The sequence below is a fragment of the Hyperolius riggenbachi genome, chromosome 11 (assembly GCF_040937935.1).
Source record: "Hyperolius riggenbachi isolate aHypRig1 chromosome 11, aHypRig1.pri, whole genome shotgun sequence".
NCBI lineage: Eukaryota > Metazoa > Chordata > Amphibia > Anura > Hyperoliidae > Hyperolius > Hyperolius riggenbachi.
In genome coordinates, this window is record NC_090656.1 from 239,448,392 (window position 1) to 239,470,653 (window position 22,262).

Here is a 22,262-nt window from a genome sequence, read left to right on the forward strand (position 1 = left end):
CTGCTCTCTGGTCCTGTGTGTCTCCTCTGCTCTTTGGTCTCCTCTCTGGTCCTGTGTGTCTCCTCTGCTCTCTGGTCCTGAGTGTCTCCTCTGCTCTCTGGTCTCCTCTCTGGTCCTGTGTGTCTCCTCTGTGTGTCTCCTCTCCTCTCTGGTCCTGTGTGCCACTTTCTCCCTCTCTCCCTCCTCTGCTGGTGGATGTGTCCCCCATCCTCTCCCTCCCTCCTCCTCCTCCTCGCTGCTCCCCCCTCTCCTCCTCCTCCTCCTCCTCGGTGATATCTCAGTGCCCTGGTAAGAGGCACATCCATTCCAGCAGGACTGCAGCGAGCCTCGGCCATCTGCAGGGAGGATGGAGCACCCGGCAGGCTGGAGGGTGAGATGTGAGGATGATGGAAGGACTCGGCTGCCTATATGAGGAAGGATCTCCATCAGCAGCATCAGCAGCAGCAGCAGCCAGAGCCAGCAGGAGGTGAGTGCTGACTGCAGTGCCTGCTGTGTTGTGTGCCCCCAGTGCTGGGAGGAGGGGCAGGGGGCAGCATTATGCAGTGCCTGCTGTGTGCCCCCAGTGCTGGGAGGAGGGGCAGGGGGCAGCATTATGCAGTGCCTGCTGTGTTGTGTGCCCCCAGTGCTGGGAGGAGGGGCAGGGGGCAGCATTATGCAGTGCCTGCTGTGTGCCCCCAGTGCTGGGAGGAGGGGCAGGGGGCAGCATTATGCAGTGCCTGCTGTGTGTCCCCAGTGCTGGGAGGAGGGGCAGGAGGCAGCATTATGCAGTGCCTGCTGTGTGCCCCCAGTGCTGGGAGGAGGGGCAGGGGGCAGCATTATGCAGTGCCTGCTGTGTGCCCCCAGTGCTGGGAGGAGGGGCAGGGGGCAGCATTATGCAGTGCCTGCTGTGTTGTGTGCCCCCAGTGCTGGGAGGAGGGGCAGGGGGCAGCATTATGCAGTGCCTGCTGTGTGCCCCCAGTGCTGGGAGGAGGGGAAGGGGGCAGCATTATGCAGTGTCTGCTGTGTTGTGTGCCCCCAGTGCTGGGAGGAGGGGCAGGGGCAGCATTATGCAGTGCCTGCTGTGTGCCCCCAGTGCTGGGAGGAGGGGCAGGGGGCAGCATTATGCAGTGCCTGCTGTGTGCCCCCAGTGCTGGGAGGAGGGGCAGGGGGCAGCATTATGCAGTGCCTGCTGTGTGCCCCCAGTGCTGGGAGGAGGGGCAGGGGGCAGCATTATGCAGTGCCTGCTGTGTTGTGTGCCCCCAGTGCTGGGAGGAGGGGCAGGGGGCAGCATTATGCAGTGCCTGCTGTGTGCCCCCAGTGCTGGGAGGAGGGGCAGGGGGCAGCATTATGCAGTGCCTGCTGTGTGCCGCCAGTGCTGGGAGGAGGGGCAGAGGGCAGCATTATGCAGTGCCTGCTGTGTGCCCCCAGTGCTGGGAGGAGGGGCAGGGGGCAGCATTATGCAGTGCCTGCTGTGTGCCCCCAGTGCTGGGAGGAGGGGCAGGGGGCAGCATTATGCAGTGCCTGCTGTGTGCCCCCAGTGCTGGGAGGAGGGGCAGAGGGCAGCATTATGCAGTGCCTGCTGTGTGCCCCCAGTGCTGGGAGGAAGGGCAGGGGGCAGCATTATGCAGTGCCTGCTGCTGCTGTGTGCCCCCAGTGCTGGGAGGAGGGGCAGGGGGCAGCATTATGCAGTGCCTGCTGTGTGCGCCCAGTGCTGGGAGGAGGGGCAGGGGGCAGCATTATGCAGTGCCTGCTGTGTGCCCCCAGTGCTGGGAGGAGGGGCAGGGGGCAGCATTATGTAGTGCCTGCTGTGTGCCCCCAGTGCTGGGAGGAGGGGCAGAGGGCAGCATTATGCAGTGCCTGCTGTGTGCCCCCAGTGCTGGGAGGAGGGGCAGGGGGCAGCATTATGCAGTGCCTGCTGCTGCTGTGTGCCCCCAGTGCTGGGAGGAGGGGCAGGGGGCAGCATTATGCAGTGCCTGCTGTGTGCCCCCAGTGCTGGGAGGAGGGGCAGGGGGCGGCATTATGCAGTGCCTGCTGCTGCTGTGTGCCCCCAGTGCTGGGAGGAGGGGCAGGGGGCAGCATTATGCAGTGCCTGCTGTGTGCCGCCAGTGCTGGGAGGAGGGGCAGAGGGCAGCATTATGCAGTGCCTGCTGTGTGCTGCCAGTGCTGGGAGGAGGGGCAGGGGGCAGCATTATGCAGTGCCTGCTGTGTGCCCCCAATGCTGGGAGGAGGGGCAGGGGGCAGCATTATGCAGTGCCTGCTGTGTGCCCCCAGTGCTGGGAGGAGGGCTACAGGGCGGCAGGGACACGCTGGCAGCCTGCTGATCTGCACCATCACTGCAGAGAGCCTAGGGAGCCTGGGCTATCCATCCTTCTATACATCTACAGTATATATCTATCTGTCTGTCTGTCTGTCTATTTATCCATCCATCTGTCTGTCTGTGCATGCCCCCTGGCTATGTCTGTTCACTCCGGAGAAATCTAAAGGGCTCCCAAATTATATATATATTGCAGAGGCAGCCTCTGTGCAGCAGCTGTGGGACTTCATGTATATTATTCTTTATTATTTCCTGTTATTGTAAAGTGACAACATGTTACCAGCGCTGTACTGAGTACCTGGAACAGTTCCCATTACCCAGAGCCTAACAGCCCACAGCAGGGCCAGGGGGAACCCACATCTATCTATCTATCTATCTATCTATCTATCTATCTATCTATCTATCTATCTATCTATCTATCTATCTATCTATCTATCTTTCTTATCTATCTATCTATCCTCCTATCTATCTATCTATCTATCTATCTATCTATCTATCTATCCATCTATCTATTATCTATCTATCCTTCTATCTATCTATCTATCTATCTATCTATCTATCTATCTGTCTGTCTGTCTGTCTGTCTGTCTGTCTGTCTGTCTGTCTGTCTGTCTGTATCCATCTGTCTGTATCTATCTGTCTATCTATCTATCTATCTATCTATCTATCTATCTATCTATCTGTCTGTCTGTCTGTCTGTCTGTCTGTCTGTCTGTCTGTCTGTCTGTCTGTCTATCTATCTATCTATCTATCTATCTATCTATCTATCTATCCTTCTATCCATCTACCTGCTATCTATCTATCTATCTATCTATCTTCTATCTATCTATCTATCTATCTATCTATCTATCTATCTATCTATCTATCTATCTATCTATCTATCTATCTATCTATCTATCTATCTATCCACCTATCTATCCATCCATCCATCCATCTCTCTGTCTGCCTGTAGTCTAGGCTCTCCTGTCTCCCCATCTGATGAGTGGTGGGCATGCTGCACTGGGTATAGCTGGGCACAGGTGGGCATCCCTTGCTGCAGTAAGTTAGTCCCAGACTCTGGGGTGTGCATTGCATGGAGTATACCCCCCCTGAGTTCTGATAGATGATTGGGGACCGGTTGCTATGGGTTACCATATGTCGCATGCTTTGCCTTGTGTAATAATTATTAATAGTAAGAGCAGGTTGTCGTGCTCCACATTTGCCAGCAGTCAGCATTGGGACGCATGAAGTGCGCAAAATGTCTCTGATGTTCAGAAAAACCTCCCTAGAAGAAAAATGTAAATCTGCGCCACCCTCCTTGTCCAGAATAATTGCATAAAACGCGCAGTACTGTCCGTTCCACCGGTCTGACATCAGTCTCCTGCCATTGGCTCACTTCCTGTGCGAGCTGTCGTCACATGATCCCTAACCAGTCCCCAGGGGTTGTATAGTATCACCACTCTCATTTCATTAAGGTCTAGCCACAGTCCAAGATTATAAATACTACATTTGTTTTGGGGTAAAAGAAAAAAAGGTAACTTTTCTTAAAGTAGAACTCAGAATACAAATATTGTTTTTACGTTAAAGTGCGTCTGTGTAATAAAAGATCGATTTTAGTGCCAGGAACGCTGCCAGACACATAGCGTAGTGCTGGAGATATTTGTGAGTAACTTTACTGCCAGCCACCAGACTGGCCTTTTTCACTGGGCTGCTAAGCTCCTCAGGTCTGGTCGTGGACACGCCCACTCTGGCCTCTAGAGCTGAGGGAAGTGTGATGATGTCATGGTGTGACTCCTCCCATGGCAGGTTGGTAGAGGTATGCTTCATCATCATTCAGTTTTGCACTATTTGGAGGTATTAGAAGTTGTTGGTTTTTTCATTTGAAATACAGACTGTGTTTACATTGTGGGGAAAGTGTCTTAAGGGCCCATTGACGATCCAGTTTCCCCTCCAATGTTTAATGATAAGACTAAAAGAATCGCTCTGAAATTCAGATCGACTGAGCAATCGATAGAATGGTCGTATGTTGTTGTTCCTCACCTGATCTGATTGATAGTACAATGGATTGTTCAGGAGATTGGACTGTTAAGGTGGCCATACACTGGTCGATTTGCCATCAGATTCGACCAACAGACAGATCCCACTCTGATCGAATCTGATCAGAGAGGGATCGTATGGCTGCCTTTACTGCAAACAGATTGTGAATCGATTTCAGCCTGAAACCGTTCACAATCTGTGGTGGTGGTGCTGCCGCTGCTTTCCCCCATCCCGCATACATTACCTGCTCCGCCGGCGCGACTCCCGGGTCTCCGCTCTTCTTCTCCGCTCTGGTCTGGTCTCCGGCATGCTTCCCTTCTTCCTGTCTGGGGGAAGTTTAAACAGTAGAGCGCCCTCTACTGTTTAAACTTCCTGCCGGGACAGGAAGAAGGGAAGCATGCCGGAGACCAGACCAGAGCGGAGAAGAAGAGCGGAGACCCGGGACTCGCGCCGGCGGATCAGGTAATGTATTGCGGCTCTATTGCGTCGGTCGTCGGGCACTCGAACGCCGCTAGCGATGCGCTCTTTACCCGCGGGCGATCGACGGTTATTTTCCGCATGGAGCGATCGACGGGATCGGACGGAATGGATCGAAATTCGGCGTGTAGCGTGAACGATTGGCAGCACATTCGATCCCAGTGATCGAATCTGCTGTCGAAACGGCGGCAAATCGGGCCAGTGTATGGCCAGCTTTAATGACCACCTTTACATCCTCATGCTAGGTACACAAGATGCGTTTTTACGGTCGATTTTCCGTTTGATCGATGTTTGATTCAATCCTCTCATCTTTTCTTATCAATTTTTATTCACTTCTATGAGAAATCGACCAGAAAACTGATTGGAACTAATATCGGACATGTCGGAAATTATCTATCGAACCATCTGTACACACTAAAAAACGCAGGCAAAAACGCAAGCGCATGCGTTTTTAAAGTGTCTGTAGTTTTAAAAACGCATGCGCTTTTGCCTGCGTTTTTTGTGCGTTTGCGTTTTTCTTGTAATTGCTGATTGGCTAAAGAATCCTTTGTTTTTTTTCTAGTTTACATTTCAACAGGAATCAGGAGATTGCAGAGTCTTCTGGGATACTGACTTCTGAAAAACGCAGGCAAAAACGCAAGCGCATGCCTTTTTAATGTGTTTTTCATGCGCTGCGCTTAAAAAAGCGCAGCAGGCACTGCGTTTGCGTTTTTTTAAAAACGCATCGCACCAGTGTGTACAAGTCATCACGATTTTCATTCTTTTTCAAAAGACCTTGCGTTTTTAAAAACGCAACGCAAGCGCAGCAGTGTGTACAGGCCCTTAACACAACATTGTACGGTGTGTACCTAGCATGAGGTGTATTGGTGATCAGCCAGGACCTTCATTCACAGACCCCACCTATTAAATGTTTATTTATCATCAACCCGACTTCCCTATCTTGCGTAATTTCCTCACCCGTCCCGCTCTCTGATTGCCCAGCAGTCATGTACGAATACCTGATTATTTAGGTTCTCTTGATGACGCCTGCATGTAAAACGTGGGCACAGGGTGACGCTGAAAACAGCTCCTCCTGCTGTGGCAAATTTCCCAGCGGCGTCCCCTACTATTCTCCCCCCAAGAGTGGGGGTACGACGCAATCCGTTCTCATTGGAGGCTGAATCATTTAAAAACTAAAATGGATGAAAACTGAGAAATAATGGTTTTTTTCCCCATTTTTTTCTTATTATTCCTGTGTAAATGGATTTAGAATAAAATAATTCTAGCATTATGTACCACCCAAAGAAAGCCTAAATGGTGGTGAAAAAAACTATTATTGGCGAATGAATGGAAGGAGCGCTGACAGGCGAAAGTTGCTCTGGTCCATAAGGAGAAAACCCCCTCAGTGGTCAACTAGTTAAAAAGAACCCAAGGTGAGAGGGACAGGAAGGCTGCCATATTTATTTCCCTTATAAACAATACCAGTTGCCTGGCAGCCCTGCTGATCTCTTTGGCTGCAGTAGTGTCTGAATCACACACCTGAAACAAACATGTGGATTATCCAGTAACACTTCAGTCAGAGCACCTGATCTGCATGCTTGTTCAGGGGCTGTAGTTAAAAGTATTAGAGGCAGAGGAGCAGCAGGACTGCCAGGCAACTGGTATTGTTTAAAAGGAAAAAAATATGGCAGCCTCCGTATGCCTCTTGTTCCTTTCATCAAGAAGGAATGTTGCAGTGCAGGTCACATGACCACGCTGCTGGGTGGCAATATCTCTGCACGTCACGTGACCATGCTGCTGGGTGGCAATATCAGTGCAGATCACGTGACCACGCTGCTGGGTGGCAATATCTCTGCAGGCCACGTGACCATGCTGCTGGGTGACAATATCTCTGCAGGTCACGTGACCATGCTTCTGGGTGGCAATATCTCTGCAGGTCACGTGACCACGCTGCTGGGTGGCAATATTTCTGCAGGTCACGTGACCACGCTGCTGGGTGGCAATATCAGTGCAGATCACGTGACCACGCTGCTGGGTGGCAATATCTCTGCAGGCCACGTGACCATGCTGCTGGGTGGCAATATCTCTGCAGGTCACGTGACCACGCTGCTGGGTGGCAATATTTCTGCAGGTCACGTGACCACGCTGCTGGGTGGCAATATCAGTGCAGATCACGTGACCACGCTGCTGGGTGGCAATATCTCTGCAGGCCACGTGACCATGCTGCTGGGTGGCAATATCTCTGCAGGTCACGTGACCACGCTGCTGGGTGGCAATATCTCTGCAGGTCACGTGACCATGCTGCTGGGTGGCAATATCAGTGCAGATGACGTGACCATGCTGCTGGGTGGCAATATCTCTGCAGGTCACGTGACCACGCTGCTGGGTGGCAATATCTCTGCAGGTCACGTGACCACGCTGCTGGGTGGCAATATCAGTGCAGATGATGTGACCATGCTGCTGGGTGACAATATCTCTGCAGGTCACGTGACCATGCTGCTGGGTGGCAATATCTCTGCAGGTCACGTGACCACGCTGCTGGGTGGCAATATCTCTGCAGGTCACGTGACCACGCTGCTGGGTGACAATATCTCTGCAGGTCACGTGACCACGCTGCTGAGTGGCAATATCAGTGCAGATCACGTGACCACGCTGCTGGGTGGCGATATCAATGCAGATCACGTGACCACGCTGCTGGGTGGCAATATCTCTGCAGGTCACGTGACCATGCTGCTGGGTGGCAATATCAGTGCAGATCACATGACCACGCTCCTGGGTGGCGATATCTCTGCAGGTCACGTGACCACGTTACTGGGTGGAGATGTCAGTACAGGTCACGTGACCACGATGCTGGATGGCAATATCTCTGCAGATCACGTGACCGCGCTGCTGGGTGGAGATGTCAGTGCAGGTCATGTGACCATGCTGCTGGGTGGCAATATCAGTACAGGTCACGTGACCACGCTGCTGGGTGGAGATGTCAGTGCAGATCACATGATCACGCTGCTGGGTGGCAATATCAGTGCAGATCACGTGACCACGCTGCTGGGTGGAAATGTCAGTGCAGGTCACGTGACCATGCTGCTGGGTGGCAATATCAGTGCAGATCACGTGACCACACTGCTGGGTGGAGATGTCAGTGCAGGTCACGTGACCATGCTGCTGGGTGGCAATATCAGTGCAGATCACGTGACCACACTGCTGGGTGGAGATGTCAGTGCAGGTCACGTGACCACGCTGCTGGGTGAAGATGTCAGTGCAGGTCACGTGACCACACTGCTGGGTGAAGATGTCAGTGCAGATCACATGGCCACACTGCTGGGTGGAGATGTCAGTGCAGATCACATGGCCACACTGCTGGGTGGAGATGTCAGTGCAGATCACGTGACCACACTGCTGGGTGGAGATGTCAGTGCAGATCACGTGACCACACTGCTGGGTGGAGATGTCATTGCAGATCACGTGACCGCGCTGCTGGGTGGCAATATCAGTGCAGATCACGTGACCACGCAGCTGGGTGGCAATATCAGTGCAGATCACATGGCCACACTGCTGGGTGGAGATGTCAGTGCAGGTCACGTGACCACGCTGCTGGGTGGAAATATCAGTGCAGATCACGCGACCACGCTGCTGGGTGGCAATATCGGTGCAGATCACGTGACCACGCAGCTGGGTGGCAATATCAGTGCAGATCACATGGCCACACTGCTGGGTGGAGATGTCAGTGCAGGTCACGTGACCACACTGCTGGGTGGAGATGTCAGTGCAGGTCACGTGACCACACTGCTGGGTGGAGATGTCAGTGCAGATCACGTGACCGCGCTGCTGGGTGGCAATATCAGTGCAGATCACGTGACCACGCAGCTGGGTGGCAATATCAGTGCAGATCACATGGCCACACTGCTGGGTGGAGATGTCAGTGCAGGTCACGTGACCACACTGCTGGGTGGAGATGTCAGTGCAGGTCACGTGACCACGCTGCTGGGTGGCAATATCAGTGCAGATCACGTGACCACGCAGCTGGGTGGCAATATCAGTGCAGATCACATGGCCACACTGCTGGGTGGAGATGTCAGTGCAGGTCACGTGACCACACTGCTGGGTGGAGATGTCAGTGCAGGTCACGTGACCACACTGCTGGGTGGAGATGTCAGTGCAGATCACGTGACCACACTGCTGGGTGGAGATGTCAGTGCAGATCACATGGCCACACTGCTGGGTGGAGATGTCAGTGCAGGTCACGTGACCACGCTGCTGGGTGGAAATATCAGTGCAGATCACGTGACCACGCTGCTGGGTGGCAATATCGGTGCAGATCACGTGACCACGCAGCTGGGTGGCAATATCAGTGCAGATCACATGGCCACACTGCTGGGTGGAGATGTCAGTGCAGGTCACGTGACCACACTGCTGGGTGGAGATGTCAGTGCAGGTCACGTGACCACACTGCTGGGTGGAGATGTCAGTGCAGATCACGTGACCGCGCTGCTGGGTGGCAATATCAGTGCAGATCACATGGCCACACTGCTGGGTGGAGATGTCAGTGCAGGTCACGTGACCACACTGCTGGGTGGAGATGTCAGTGCAGGTCACGTGACCACGCTGCTGGGTGGCAATATCAGTGCAGATCACGTGACCACGCAGCTGGGTGGCAATATCAGTGCAGATCACATGGCCACACTGCTGGGTGGAGATGTCAGTGCAGGTCACGTGACCACACTGCTGGGTGGAGATGTCAGTGCAGGTCACGTGACCACACTGCTGGGTGGAGATGACAGTGCAGATCACGTGACCACACTGCTGGGTGGAGATGTCAGTGCAGGTCACGTGACCACACTGCTGGGTGGAGATGTCAGTGCAGGTCACGTGACCACACTGCTGGGTGGAGATGTCAGTGCAGGTCACGTGACCACGCTGCTGGGTGGAGATGTCAGTGCAGGTCACGTGACCACGCTGCTGGGTGGAGATGTCAGTGCAGGTCACGTGACCACACTGCTGGGTGGAGATGTCAGTGCAGATCACGTGACCACACTGCTGGGTGGAGATGTCAGTGCAGGACACGTGACCACACTGCTGGGTGGAGATGTCAGTGCAGGTCACGTGACCACGCTGCTGGGTGGAGATGTCAGTGCAGGTCACGTGACCACGCTGCTGGGTGGAGATGTCAGTGCAGGTCACGTGACCACACTGCTGGGTGGAGATGTCAGTGCAGATCACGTGACCACACTGCTGGGTGGAGATGTCAGTGCAGGACACGTGACCACACTGCTGGGTGGAGATGTCAGTGCAGGTCACGTGACCACACTGCTGGGTGGAGATGTCAGTGCAGGTCACGTGACCACGCTGCTGGGTGGAGATGTCAGTGCAGGTCACGTGACCACGCTGCTGGGTGGAGATGTCAGTGCAGGTCACGTGACCACACTGCTGGGTGGAAATATCAGGTATTTCATTTATTTCTAGCTTTCTTGATATCTCGTTACACTAGTGGGGGAGGGATTCAGGGGGAGAATAGATCCTGTACAGTAACTGGAACTGAGGGAGAAGGTTAAATAGTTCAAGAAATAGAGGTTACTGAATTCATGTCAAATGTAAATGTACTGGTCTGTGAATACACAAATAATTAAAGAGAACCTGAGATGACAAACTCCTCACCAACTGAACCAGGTTTGAGGCCTCTGTTATTAGCAGTGTAAGAATGGCAGCAGTTTATAATATTCCCCTTATAAATCAATAGGTGAATTTTGATTGGCTGTTGTAGGCTCCACCCATTTTCTTGACTATTAATCACCCAGGTGACCAACTGTGGCAAGTTTGAGAACCCTGTGATTAACAGTCTAAGAATGGCTGCAGTTTACATTTTCCCATGTAAAATGAACGGCTGAAATTTGATTGGCTGTTTTATGTTCCGCCCACTTTTCCTGGATTTGTAACCTCGGTCACCAAGTGACCAACTGTGCCAAGTGTGGGGACTCTGGCTTGATTACTGTGAGAATGGCAGCCTTTTACATTTCCTATTGACATGAATGGGGGGAAATCTGATTGGCTGTTTGTGGTTCTGCCCAGGTGTGTGGGGGAGGGGGCTAAAGTAAAGGGCAAGCAAATAACAGGTGCAAGGTTTGTGCGTGGCTGTGAATTACCTGTTAGCTTGCCTGTTATTTTATGTGTTATATATTTACTGCATCTTACATTTTGAGTAGTAACACCTTATGCGTGTGAACCGATATGCATGTGTGGTGCACTAAGAAATACCTTCTATTGTATTGGTTCATAAGCCTGAACATAGCAGAAGGTGCGGCTGTGTCGCTGGCTTTACTGCAATGATGCATTCCATCCACAAGGAGGCAGTATGCCACAAATCATACACAGTGGTTTTCTGCAGTCTTCACTCCTATTTCAGTAACAGCTGACAGCCATGCAAAGTAGGCTTCCCAGTGAAGCATATGGAGAGGTTCAGATGTCAGACAAGGAGGAAAAAAAAAGAGTATGTCAGTAGAATGAGGGCCTTTTCACACCAGGGTGGTGCAGTTTGCCCCACCGCTGGACAATGAAAGGCTAAGGCAGCAGCCCGGAAGTCATGTTAGTCTACGGCGACACGTAGTTTTTAAAAAAATAACCAACACGACGTTGGGGCGGTATCTTAACAATTCACTTCCGTTCATTTCCGCATACCTGCAGCAGGAAGTCATTTCCTGCTCGGGCGGCGGCAAGACAGGGAACACCGCGGAAGGCCCATTTTTGATGGTGTGATGCAGTGCGTCGGGCGCGGCGCTTCGCTAACGCTGGTTTCTAGTGTGAAAGCAGCTTGAAACTTAATAAAATACAGAGGATCCCCTATCTGCAAACAGGTTCCGTTCTGGGAGATTGATTGTAAGTTGGATTTGTGTGTAAGTCGAGTCCTGTCAGTTACACACGGTCAAACATGGATAAAGGATGTTGTTTCAGTCATTTGTGGTTTCGGATCTTTAGCATAAATGTGTTTTTTTTCAGTTGATTAAATGTGCTTTTAAAAAGGTGTTTCAACCAGCAGTTTATACAACGCTGTGACAGTGACGTGTAACAACAAAAATGTGTAACAAAAGCAGCATTGTATATTTTGTACATGAAGACAACTTTGTTTGTATCTCGGAAACATTGTAACTTGAGTCCTTTACTAAGTACTAGGGGACTCTCTGTATTTAGACTCCAGTAAATGGAAATGATGCAGTCAGAGTTGTAAAAACATCGCCTAGCAGAGCGGGTGGAGCTCACCTGAGGAGACAGGATGAGATAAACATGGGCACATAACATACTGCGCCTACAAAGAACTCGCCTCAGCTCATTTTTATTGTGTTTTCATTGCAAGGGTTACCCGACCCGATGCTTTATCTTTGCAAATGGGGCTGCTAAAGGCAGGAGCAGCACACTTTCATCTGGCTGAGCAAACACTCCTGATAACAGGATAGTGCTGAAAATATCTGCGTAATATGTTGGCGCTATATAAATCCAATGAATAATCCTATATAATAATCCCCTGTGTCCTTGCGTCCTTCTCTGTCTCTCTCTCCATGCGTTTGGGACAGCGCGCATGTGCAGCACGCGGGCGGACGTTGGACAGCACAGCAGGACGGGTGCAGGGGGGCGGGCATTTGTGCGCTGAGTGGTGCACGCGTTGCGGTAGCGGGGGTGAGAGGTGCAGTAACGGAGAGGGCAGCAGCGGCACATGGGACTCCACCGCGGAGAGAGGGACCTGACCCCTCCCTCCCTCTCCTCAGGTGCCCCTCCGTGCTCCCCCTCCATTGAAAGAGATGTGCTGCGTCTGGGAGTTAGCAATTACCTTCTGGATTGCAGGAGATGGTCTCGTGCTGCCCGGCTGCTCTCTACATCGCCACTCACAGGACAGGGAGTAGTACTACTACTACTTCAGATGCCCCAATTGCAATCATTGTAGGCAATGCACCCTGGGAGAAACCGGTCACTTGGGAAGGAAGGGGGGGGGGGTGCACAATGGCAATCAAACAGTTTCTGCACTGTAGATCAATGGTTCCCGTTTATGCTGTAAGGAGCCCTTGTGGATGGCTCTGCATTGGCAAAAGGCGAGACAGTTGTGTACGCGTTTTCAGGAACACTAAAGTGAGATGCGAAAGTTTGGGCAACCTTGTTAATTTTCATGATTTTCCTGTATAAATCATTGGTTGTTACAATAAGAAATATCAGTTTAATATATCATATAGGAGACACACACAGTGATATCTGAGAAGTGAAAGGAAGTGTATTGGATTTACAGAAAGTGTGCAATAATTGTTTAAATAAAATTAGGCAGGTGCATAAATTTGGGCACTAGGAAAATGAAATGAAATCAATATTTAGTAGATCCTCCTTTTGCAGAAATTACAGCCTCTAAACACTTCCTGTAGGTTCCAGTGAGAGTCTGGACTCTGGTTGAAGGTACCGTATTTTTTGCCGTATAAGACGCTCTGGAATATAGGACGCACCTAGGATTACAGGCCAAAAACCGAGAGAAAATAAAAAAAACTAAACCTGGTGCGTCCATATTTCAGGAGCACCTTGTACATGACCTCCCCCAAATGGTGTCCTCCTTTGTCCCAAATTCTCCCCCAAGTATCCTGCTGTCTGCCCCCCCGTTTCCCTCTACCTCCTCACTCTGGTGTCCTCGGGTCCCCCCGTGTGTCCTCGGGTCCCCCCTGTGTGTTTCCCCCCTGTGTGTCCTTGGGTCCCCCCTATGTGAGAAGCAGCAGCTGCTTACCTCCTCCATCTTGCCCGCGGCGATTGATGACATCCGGCTTCTGTGGGCGGCTTCCTCTAGTGCTTGTAATGACGCGTCATCAATGAAAAAAGTTTGTCTTATACAGCGAAAAATACGGTATTTTGGACCATTCCTCTTTACAAAACATCTCTAGTTCATTCAGGTTTGATGGCTTCCGAGCATGGACAGCTCTCTTTAACTCACACCACAGATTTTCAATTATATTTAGGTCTGGGGACTGAGATGGCCATTCCAGAACGTTGTACTTGTTCCTCTGCATGAATGCCTTAGTGGATTTTGAGCAGTGTTTAGGGTCGTTGTCTTGTTGAAAGATCCAGCCCTTGCGCAGCTTCAGCTTTGTCACTGATTCCTGGACATTGGTCTCCACAATCTGCTGATACGGAGTGGAATCCATGCGTCCCTCAACTTTGACAAGATTCCCAGTCCTGCACTGGCCACACTGCCCCACTGCATGATGGAACCACCACCATATTTTACTGTAGGTAGCAGGTGTGTTTCTTGGTTTGGAATGCAAAGACCAAAAAGCGCCATTAGAGGCCCTTTGTTGCAGCCAAATTTCCCTCCTGGGCCCCTGAGCTGGCTGCTGACCCTCCCCCAATCACCTCCCAACCTAACAGACTCTGCAGAGTGGGGAGGGACACCTTGGGGGCCCCTACAGGCTCTGGGGCCCTGGGGCAATTGCCCATTTTTTCCTGTGGTAGCTCCAGCCCTGATGCCTGGCTAACTTATACTGGAGGCACCTATGGCTGGATAACCTATATTGAGAGCACCTATAGCTGCCTAACCTATACTGGGGGCACCTATAGCTGCCTAACCTATACTGGGGGCACCTATGGCAGACTAACCTATACTCTGGGCACCTATAGCTGCCTAACCTATACTGGGGGCACTAGGATGGCTAACCAGGTATACTGGGGGCACCTATACCTGCCTTACCTATACTGGGGGCACTTATGGCAGACTAACCTATACTGGGGGCACTGGGATGGCTAACCAGGTATACTGGGGGCACCTATACCTGCCTTACCTATACTGGGGGCACTTATGGCAGACTAACCTATACTGGGGGCACTGGGATGGCTAACCAGGTATACTGGGGGCACCTATACCTGCCTTACCTATACTGGGGGCACTTATGGCAGACTAACCTATACTGGGGGCACTGGGGTGGCTAACCAGGTATACTGGGGGCACCTATACCTGCCTTACCTATACTGGGGGCACTTATGGCAGACTAACCTATACTGGGGGCACTGGGATGGCTAACCAGGTATACTGGTATTCAGCGCTGCGTAATATGTTGGCGCTTTATAAATACAATAAATAAATAAAATAAATAAATACTGGGGGCTCCTGTGCCTGCCTTACCTATACTGGGGACACTTATGACTGGCTAACTTATATTGGGGGTACCTATGGCTGGCTAACCTATACTGGGGGCGCCTATGGCTGGCTAACCTATACTGGGGGTGCCTATGGCTGGCTAACCTATACTGGGGGCACCTATACCTGGCTAAGTTATACTGAGGGCACCTATACCTGGCTAACTTATACTGGCGGCACCTATGCCTGGCTAACCTATACTGGGGAACCTATACCTGGCTAACCTATACTGGGGGCACCTATGCCTGGCTAACTTATACTGGGGGCACCTATGCCTGGCTAACTTATACTGGGGGCACCTATGCCTGGCTAACTTATACTGGGGGCACCTATGGCTGGCTAACTTATACTGGGGAACCTATACCTGGCTAACTTATACTGGGGGAGGGCACCTATGGCTGGCTAACCTATACTGGGGAACCTATACCTGGCTAAGTTATACTGGGGGCACCTATGCCTGGCTAACTTATACTGGGGGCACCTATGGCAGACTAACCTATACTGGGGGCACTGGGATGGCTAACCAGGTATACTGGTATACAGCGCTGCGTAATATGTTGGCGCTTTATAAACACAATAAATAAATAAAATAAATAAATACTGGGGGCTCCTATGCCTGCCTTACCTATACTGGGGACACCTATGACTGGCTAACTTATATTGGGGGTACCTATGGCTGGCTAACCTATACTGGGGGCGCCTATGGCTGGCTAACCTATACTGGGGGTGCCTATGGCTGGCTAACCTATACTGGGGGCACCTATACCTGGCTAAGTTATACTGGGGGCACCTATGGCTGGCTAACCTATACTGCGGGCACCTATACCTGGCTAACTTATACTGGGGGCACCTATGCCTGGCTAACCTATACTGGGGAACCTATACCTGGCTAACCTATACTGGGGGCACCTATGCCTGGCTAACTTATACTGGGGGCACCTATGCCTGGCTAACTTATACTGGGGGCACCTATGGCTGGCTAACCTATACTGGGGAACCTATACCTGGCTAACTTATACTGGGGGGGCACCTATGGCTGGCTAACCTATACTGGGGAACCTATACCTGGTTAAGTTATACTGGGGGCACCTATGCCTGGCTAACTTATACTGGGGGCACCTATGGCTGGCTAACCTATACTGGGGAACCTATACCTGGTTAAGTTATACTGGGGGCACCTATGCCTGGCTAACTTATACTGGGGGCACCTATGGCTGGCTAACCTATACTGGGGAACCTATACCTGGCTAAGTTATACTGGGGGCACCTATACCTCGCTAACTTATACTGGGGGCACCTATACCTGGCTAACTTATACTGGGGGCACCTATACCTGGCTAACTGATTTGCACTTATGTAATTATTTATTAGATGGTGAAGAAGTTTCTGCAGAGATGAAGGAAGTTCTGTCACTGAGGGGTGATATCTGCCTGGAGGAGGTCTGTAAAGTGTGTGGGCAGCATCCACAATTTTATACACTCTCCCAACAGGATGATAAAAATAAGCTCACATTGGCATAAATAAATAATACCGTTTGTGCAGGTCCCATGCTGGTAACCACATGACCTGTGTGTCCCTGACGAGCTGTCTGTGGATGGCGAAACATGTAGGGCGGAGCTGGCACAGAGCAGGAGTGGTTGGGAACCAGCAGCAGTACCTGTCTGTCTGGGAGGCACACGGAGGGAGCGTGTCTAACAAACACTAGACTGTTAGAACGTTGTAAAAATATTTGAATATAATTTGGATGTTAGGTGTTGTTACGATGTGGTGCGGTTGTTTTGCCTTGAGGTTTTCTGTATGATGAGAGTATCTGCGTATTGAAGTGTTGATACACGGAGGGGCTGATTGCTGAGGACACCATCCCACAAGCGGTGCTGTTATGTAGGGCAGGTCATCGAGGGCGAGTTCCTTCCCTTAGGGGACGTTTGGGTAAGGCGTGGGGACCGACACTCTGTGTATTTATTTTATTACTCGCTGATGGTGATGTGGGCTCTTGAGTGAATAATAATGGAAGGTGAGAGGAGAGAGCAGGTCTCTGTACAATAGTGAAGCATGGCGGGAGCACTTACCGTAAACTGGACTCTCATGTTGCTAATAGTCCACTTTTTCATTTTGCTGATAGTGTTTTTGTTTTTCTTTTTGTCACTATGGACACTAATAAGCGTATGTCATAGAAATCTATATTTAAATACTGTAGAATGACAGATAATGTATTTACATGTATATGAATGTATTTATTTTTATATATATGTTTAAAAAAATGTTGTGGGGTCCCCCCTCCTGAGCCTCTTTAACCCCTTGTCCCCCATGCAGGTTGGGATAGCCAGAATGCGGAGCCCCGGCCGACTGGGGCTTCGCACCCTAAGCTATACCAGCCCGCATGGTCCATGGCATGGGGGGGGGGGCTCCAGGGGGAGGGGCGGCCAAGCCTTCCCCTCCCCCCTGGAGCCCTTGTCCAATTCATAGAGAAGGGGCTCTTCCCCACCTCCGGTGCCCCAGGAGGAGGTGGGGGGTGACGACTCCCTTGGAGGGGTTCATGGTGGCATCTGGCAGTCTCCTGTAATTAACCCACATCCAACATGCGTGCCAGCTGCACACATGAACAAAATTGGGTCACGCAGCTCCAGGATACGGCCTCACCCCAAACTGGCAGTCCCATGACTCGATACGTAGGAAACGTAATAATTTGCATCAGGCTCTCTTATGTACCGGTACTGTGATTTGCATTTCTTCATGGTGATGCGATGGGGAGTGTATTTCCCCCTCCAGTGCGCACAAATAGATTTCATGAGGCTACAGAAAAAACCATACAGCGGGAATCAGGGCCACGTTCCAGTGTTTGCTGTGCGTACACGCGATATTGTACTGTGCCAGAAATGTGGGTACCATCCTCATGAGGGAATCAGTGATGTCAGCACATCGATTTACATTAGAAAGAAATATTTACTCCTTATCTCCTTTCGCAACGGCGTTTCATCCGATCTTTCAGATACAAATCGCAGGAAGGGGGGGGGGGAAGCAATTACTTGAAGGTTAGAGCAGAACTGACATGGTTCCGCGTCAGTCTCTCCGCCATACATGACTTCCAATGAATTTCTGGGTCACCGGGTTTCTGGTATACATGGAGATCTTACTCTCATTAACACCTGGCGGTGAAACGCCGTCTCAGGACTTGGACGGCCGCCTCCATCGCACTTCAGCGGCCGCCGGGCTGTCACTGTGAACAATCTATTCAGCCCTCTGGCTTTTTCATCAACGCAACAAATTATCTTCGCTCAGAAACGCTAGTTTGCAACTGTTTTCTATTCAGAGCGCAACTGCCACAAACTTGGGGAAACAGGTGCGGACGCGTGCGATAGAGAAGCACCTCGTCGCAAATTAGTTTTCAGCGAAAATTACTTGCCGCAACGAACAGCAGTTTCAGGGTAGGAGCACACTAGGCAGAAGCGCTAGCGTTGTGGAAAACACTAGCGTTAATGCACATAATGCAAGTCAATGGGCTGCATAAAAGAAACGCAAATGTTTGCGTTCTGTAATGTGCGTTTTTAAAAACGCGGAACTTGCTGTATATTTTCCCAAAACGCATCTAAAACACGTCTAATGTATATCAATGGCGACGCAGAGGTATAACGTTTTGTTGCGTTTTGGATGCGTTTTTTATGCGTTTTTTTTGTCACTACAGGGCCTCTTTACTAGTGTTGGGCGAACACCTGGATGTTCGGGTTCGGGAAAGTTCGCCGAACATGACCGCGATGTTCGGCATGTTCGGGCCCCGAACTCCCCGAACATCCCGCTTTTGGGGGCCCTATGGGGTCGCAGGCATAAGGGGGGAGCATGCCCCGATCGCGGGGGGGTCGGAAATTCCCCCCACCCCCTCCGCTAGCGCTCCCCCCTCTGCCCGCTTCCCCATACAAAAGTTTAAGGAAAGTACCAGTGGTAGTGGATGGCCTGGCAGTGGCACTGTGGAGTGAGGAGGAGGAGTCCGGGGAGTGACGCGTTGAGGGAGGCCGGGCAGCGGGCGGTTCAGCGGTAGTACCCTTGTGGTACTTCCGCCCTTTCTCTGACCTCACGCCCGCTGCCCGGCCTCCCTCAACGCGTCACTCTCCGGACTCCTCCTCCTCACTCCACAGTGCCACTGCCAGGCCATCCACTACCACCGGTACTTTCCTTAAACTTTTGTATGGGGAAGCGGGCAGAGGGGGGAGCGCTAGCGGAGGGGGTGGGGGGAATTTCCGATTCCCCCCGCGATCGGGGCATGCTCCCCCCTTATGCCTACGACCCCATAGGGGGGCCGTATTCGGCCGAACAGGGGCCCTGTTCGGCCAGGTTCGGCCAGGAATTGAGCCGTTCGGGCAAACGAGAACAGTTTGGCCGAACACCACCAGGTGTTCGGCCGAACTCGAACATCACCCGAACAGGGTGATGTTCTGCAGAACCCGAACAGTGGGAACACTGTTCGCCCAACACTACTCTTTACTGCATTCTGCTATATGTCACTACAGGGCCTCTTTACTGCATTCTGCTATATGTCACTACAGGACCTCTTTACTGCATTCTGCTATATGTCACTACAGGGCCTCTTTACTGTGCTCTGCTATATGTCACTACAGGACCTCTTTACTGCATTCTGCTACATGTCACTACAGGGCCTCTTTACTGCATTCTGCTATATGTCACTACAGGGCCTCTTTACTGCATTCTGCTATATGTCACTACAGGGCCTCTTTACTGCATTCTGCTATATGTCACTACAGGGCCTCTTTACTGCATTCTGCTATACGTCACTACAGGACCTCTTTACTGCATTCTGCTATATGTCACTACAGGGCCTCATTACTGCATTCTGCTATATGTCAGTACAGGGCCTCTTTACTGCATTCTGCTATATGTCACTACAGGGCCTCTTTACTGCATTCTGCTATACGTCACTACAGGACCTCTTTACTGCATTCTGCTATACGTCACTACAGGGCCTCTTTACTGCATTCTGCTATACGTCACTACAGGGCCTCTTTACTGCATTCTGCTATATGTCACTACAGGGCCTCTTTCCTGCATTCTGCTATATGTCACTACAGGGCCTCTTTACTGCATACTACTATATGTCACTACAGAACCTCTTTACTGCATTCTGCTATATGTCACTACAGGACCTCTTTACTGCATTCTGCTATATGTCACTACAGGGCCTCTTTACTGCATTCTGCTATATGTCACTACAGGGCCTCTTTACTGCATTCTGCTATATGTCACTACAGGACCTCTTTACTGCATTCTGCTATATGTCACTACAGGGCCTCTTTACTGTGCTCTGCTATATGTCACTACAGGACCTCTTTACTGCATTCTGCTACATGTCACTACATGGCCTCTTTACTGCATTCTGCTATATGTCACTACAGGGCCTCTTTACTGCATTCTGCTATATGTCACTACAGGACCTCTTTACTGCATTCTGCTTTATGTCACTACAGGGCCTCTTTACTGTGCTCTGCTATATGTCACTACAGGGCCTCTTTACTGCATTCTGCTATATGTCACTACAGGGCCTCTTTACTGCATTCTGCTATATGTCACTACAGGGCCTCTTTACTGCATTCTGCTATATGTCACTACAGGGCCTCTTTACTGCATTCTGCTATATGTCACTACAGGGCCTCTTTACTGCATTCTGCTATATGTCACTACAGGGCCTCATTACTGCATTCTGCTATATGTCAGTACAGGGCCTCTTTACTGCATTCTGCTATATGTCACTACAGGGCCTCTTTACTGCATTCTGCTATACGTCACTACAGGGCCTCTTTACTGCATTCTGCTATATGTCACTACAGGACCTCTTTACTGCATTCTACTATATGGCACTACAGGGCCTCTTTACTGCATTCTACTATATGTCACTACAGGTCCTCTTTACTGGATTCTGCTATATGTCACTACAGGGCCTCTTTACTGCATTCTGCTATATGTCACTACAGGTCCTCTTTACTGCATTCTGCTATATGTCACTACAGGGCCTCTTTACTGCATTCTGCTATACGTCACTACAGGGCCTCTTTACTGCATTCTGCTATAGGTCACTACAGGGCCTCTTTACTGCATTCTACTATATGTCACTACAGGACCTCTTTACTGCATTCTGCTATATGTCACTACAGGGCCTCTTTACTGCATTCTGCTATATGTCACTCCAGTGCGCACAAATAGATTTCATGAGGCTACAGAAAAAACCATACAGCGGGAATCAGGGCCACGTTCCAGTGTTTGCTGTGCGTACACGCGATATTGTACTGTGCCAGAAATGTGGGTACCATCCTCATGAGGGAATCAGTGATGTCAGCACATCGATTTACATTAGAAAGAAATATTTACTCCTTATCTCCTTTCGCAACGGCGTTTCATCCGATCTTTCAGATACAAATCGCAGGAAGGGGGGGGGGAAGCAATTACTTGAAGGTTAGAGCAGAACTGACATGGTTCCGCGTCAGTCTCTCCGCCATACATGACTTCCAATGAATTTCTGGGTCACCGGGTTTCTGGTATACATGGAGATCTTACTCTCATTAACACCTGGCGGTGAAACGCCGTCTCAGGACTTGGACGGCCGCCTCCATCGCACTTCAGCGGCCGCCGGGCTGTCACTGTGAACAATCTATTCAGCCCTCTGGCTTTTTCATCAACGCAACAAATTATCTTCGCTCAGAAACGCTAGTTTGCAACTGTTTTCTATTCAGAGCGCAACTGCCACAAACTTGGGGAAACAGGTGCGGACGCGTGCGATAGAGAAGCACCTCGTCGCAAATTAGTTTTCAGCGAAAATTACTTGCCGCAACGAACAGCAGTTTCAGGGTAGGAGCACACTAGGCAGAAGCGCTAGCGTTGTGGAAAACACTAGCGTTAATGCACATAATGCAAGTCAATGGGCTGCATAAAAGAAACGCAAATGTTTGCGTTCTGTAATGTGCGTTTTTAAAAACGCGGAACTTGCTGTATATTTTCCCAAAACGCATCTAAAACACGTCTAATGTATATCAATGGCGACGCAGAGGTATAACATTTTGTTGCGTTTTGGATGCGTTTTTTATGCGTTTTTTTTGTCACTACAGGGCCTCTTTACTAGTGTTGGGCGAACACCTGGATGTTCGGGTTCGGGAAAGTTCGCCGAACATGACCGCGATGTTCGGCATGTTCGGGCCCCGAACTCCCCGAACATCCCGCTTTTGGGGGCCCTATGGGGTCGCAGGCATAAGGGGGGAGCATGCCCCGATCGCGGGGGGGTCGGAAATTCCCCCCACCCCCTCCGCTAGCGCTCCCCCCTCTGCCCGCTTCCCCATACAAAAGTTTAAGGAA

At 50.9% G+C, this 22,262-nt stretch overlaps 1 protein-coding gene across 2 annotated transcripts in view; it reads left to right on the forward strand.

Annotated features, from left to right (window-relative positions):
• Positions 1-319: 319 nt before the first annotated feature.
• The window catches only part of CHST1 (carbohydrate sulfotransferase 1), a 161,511-nt gene continuing 139,568 nt past the window's right edge, over positions 320-22,262 (forward strand). For both annotated transcript variants that reach the window (XM_068259705.1, XM_068259706.1), the window contains exon 1: positions 320-466. The gene's annotated coding sequence lies outside the window, so the exon portion shown is untranslated. The remainder of the gene's footprint in view (positions 467-22,262) is intronic.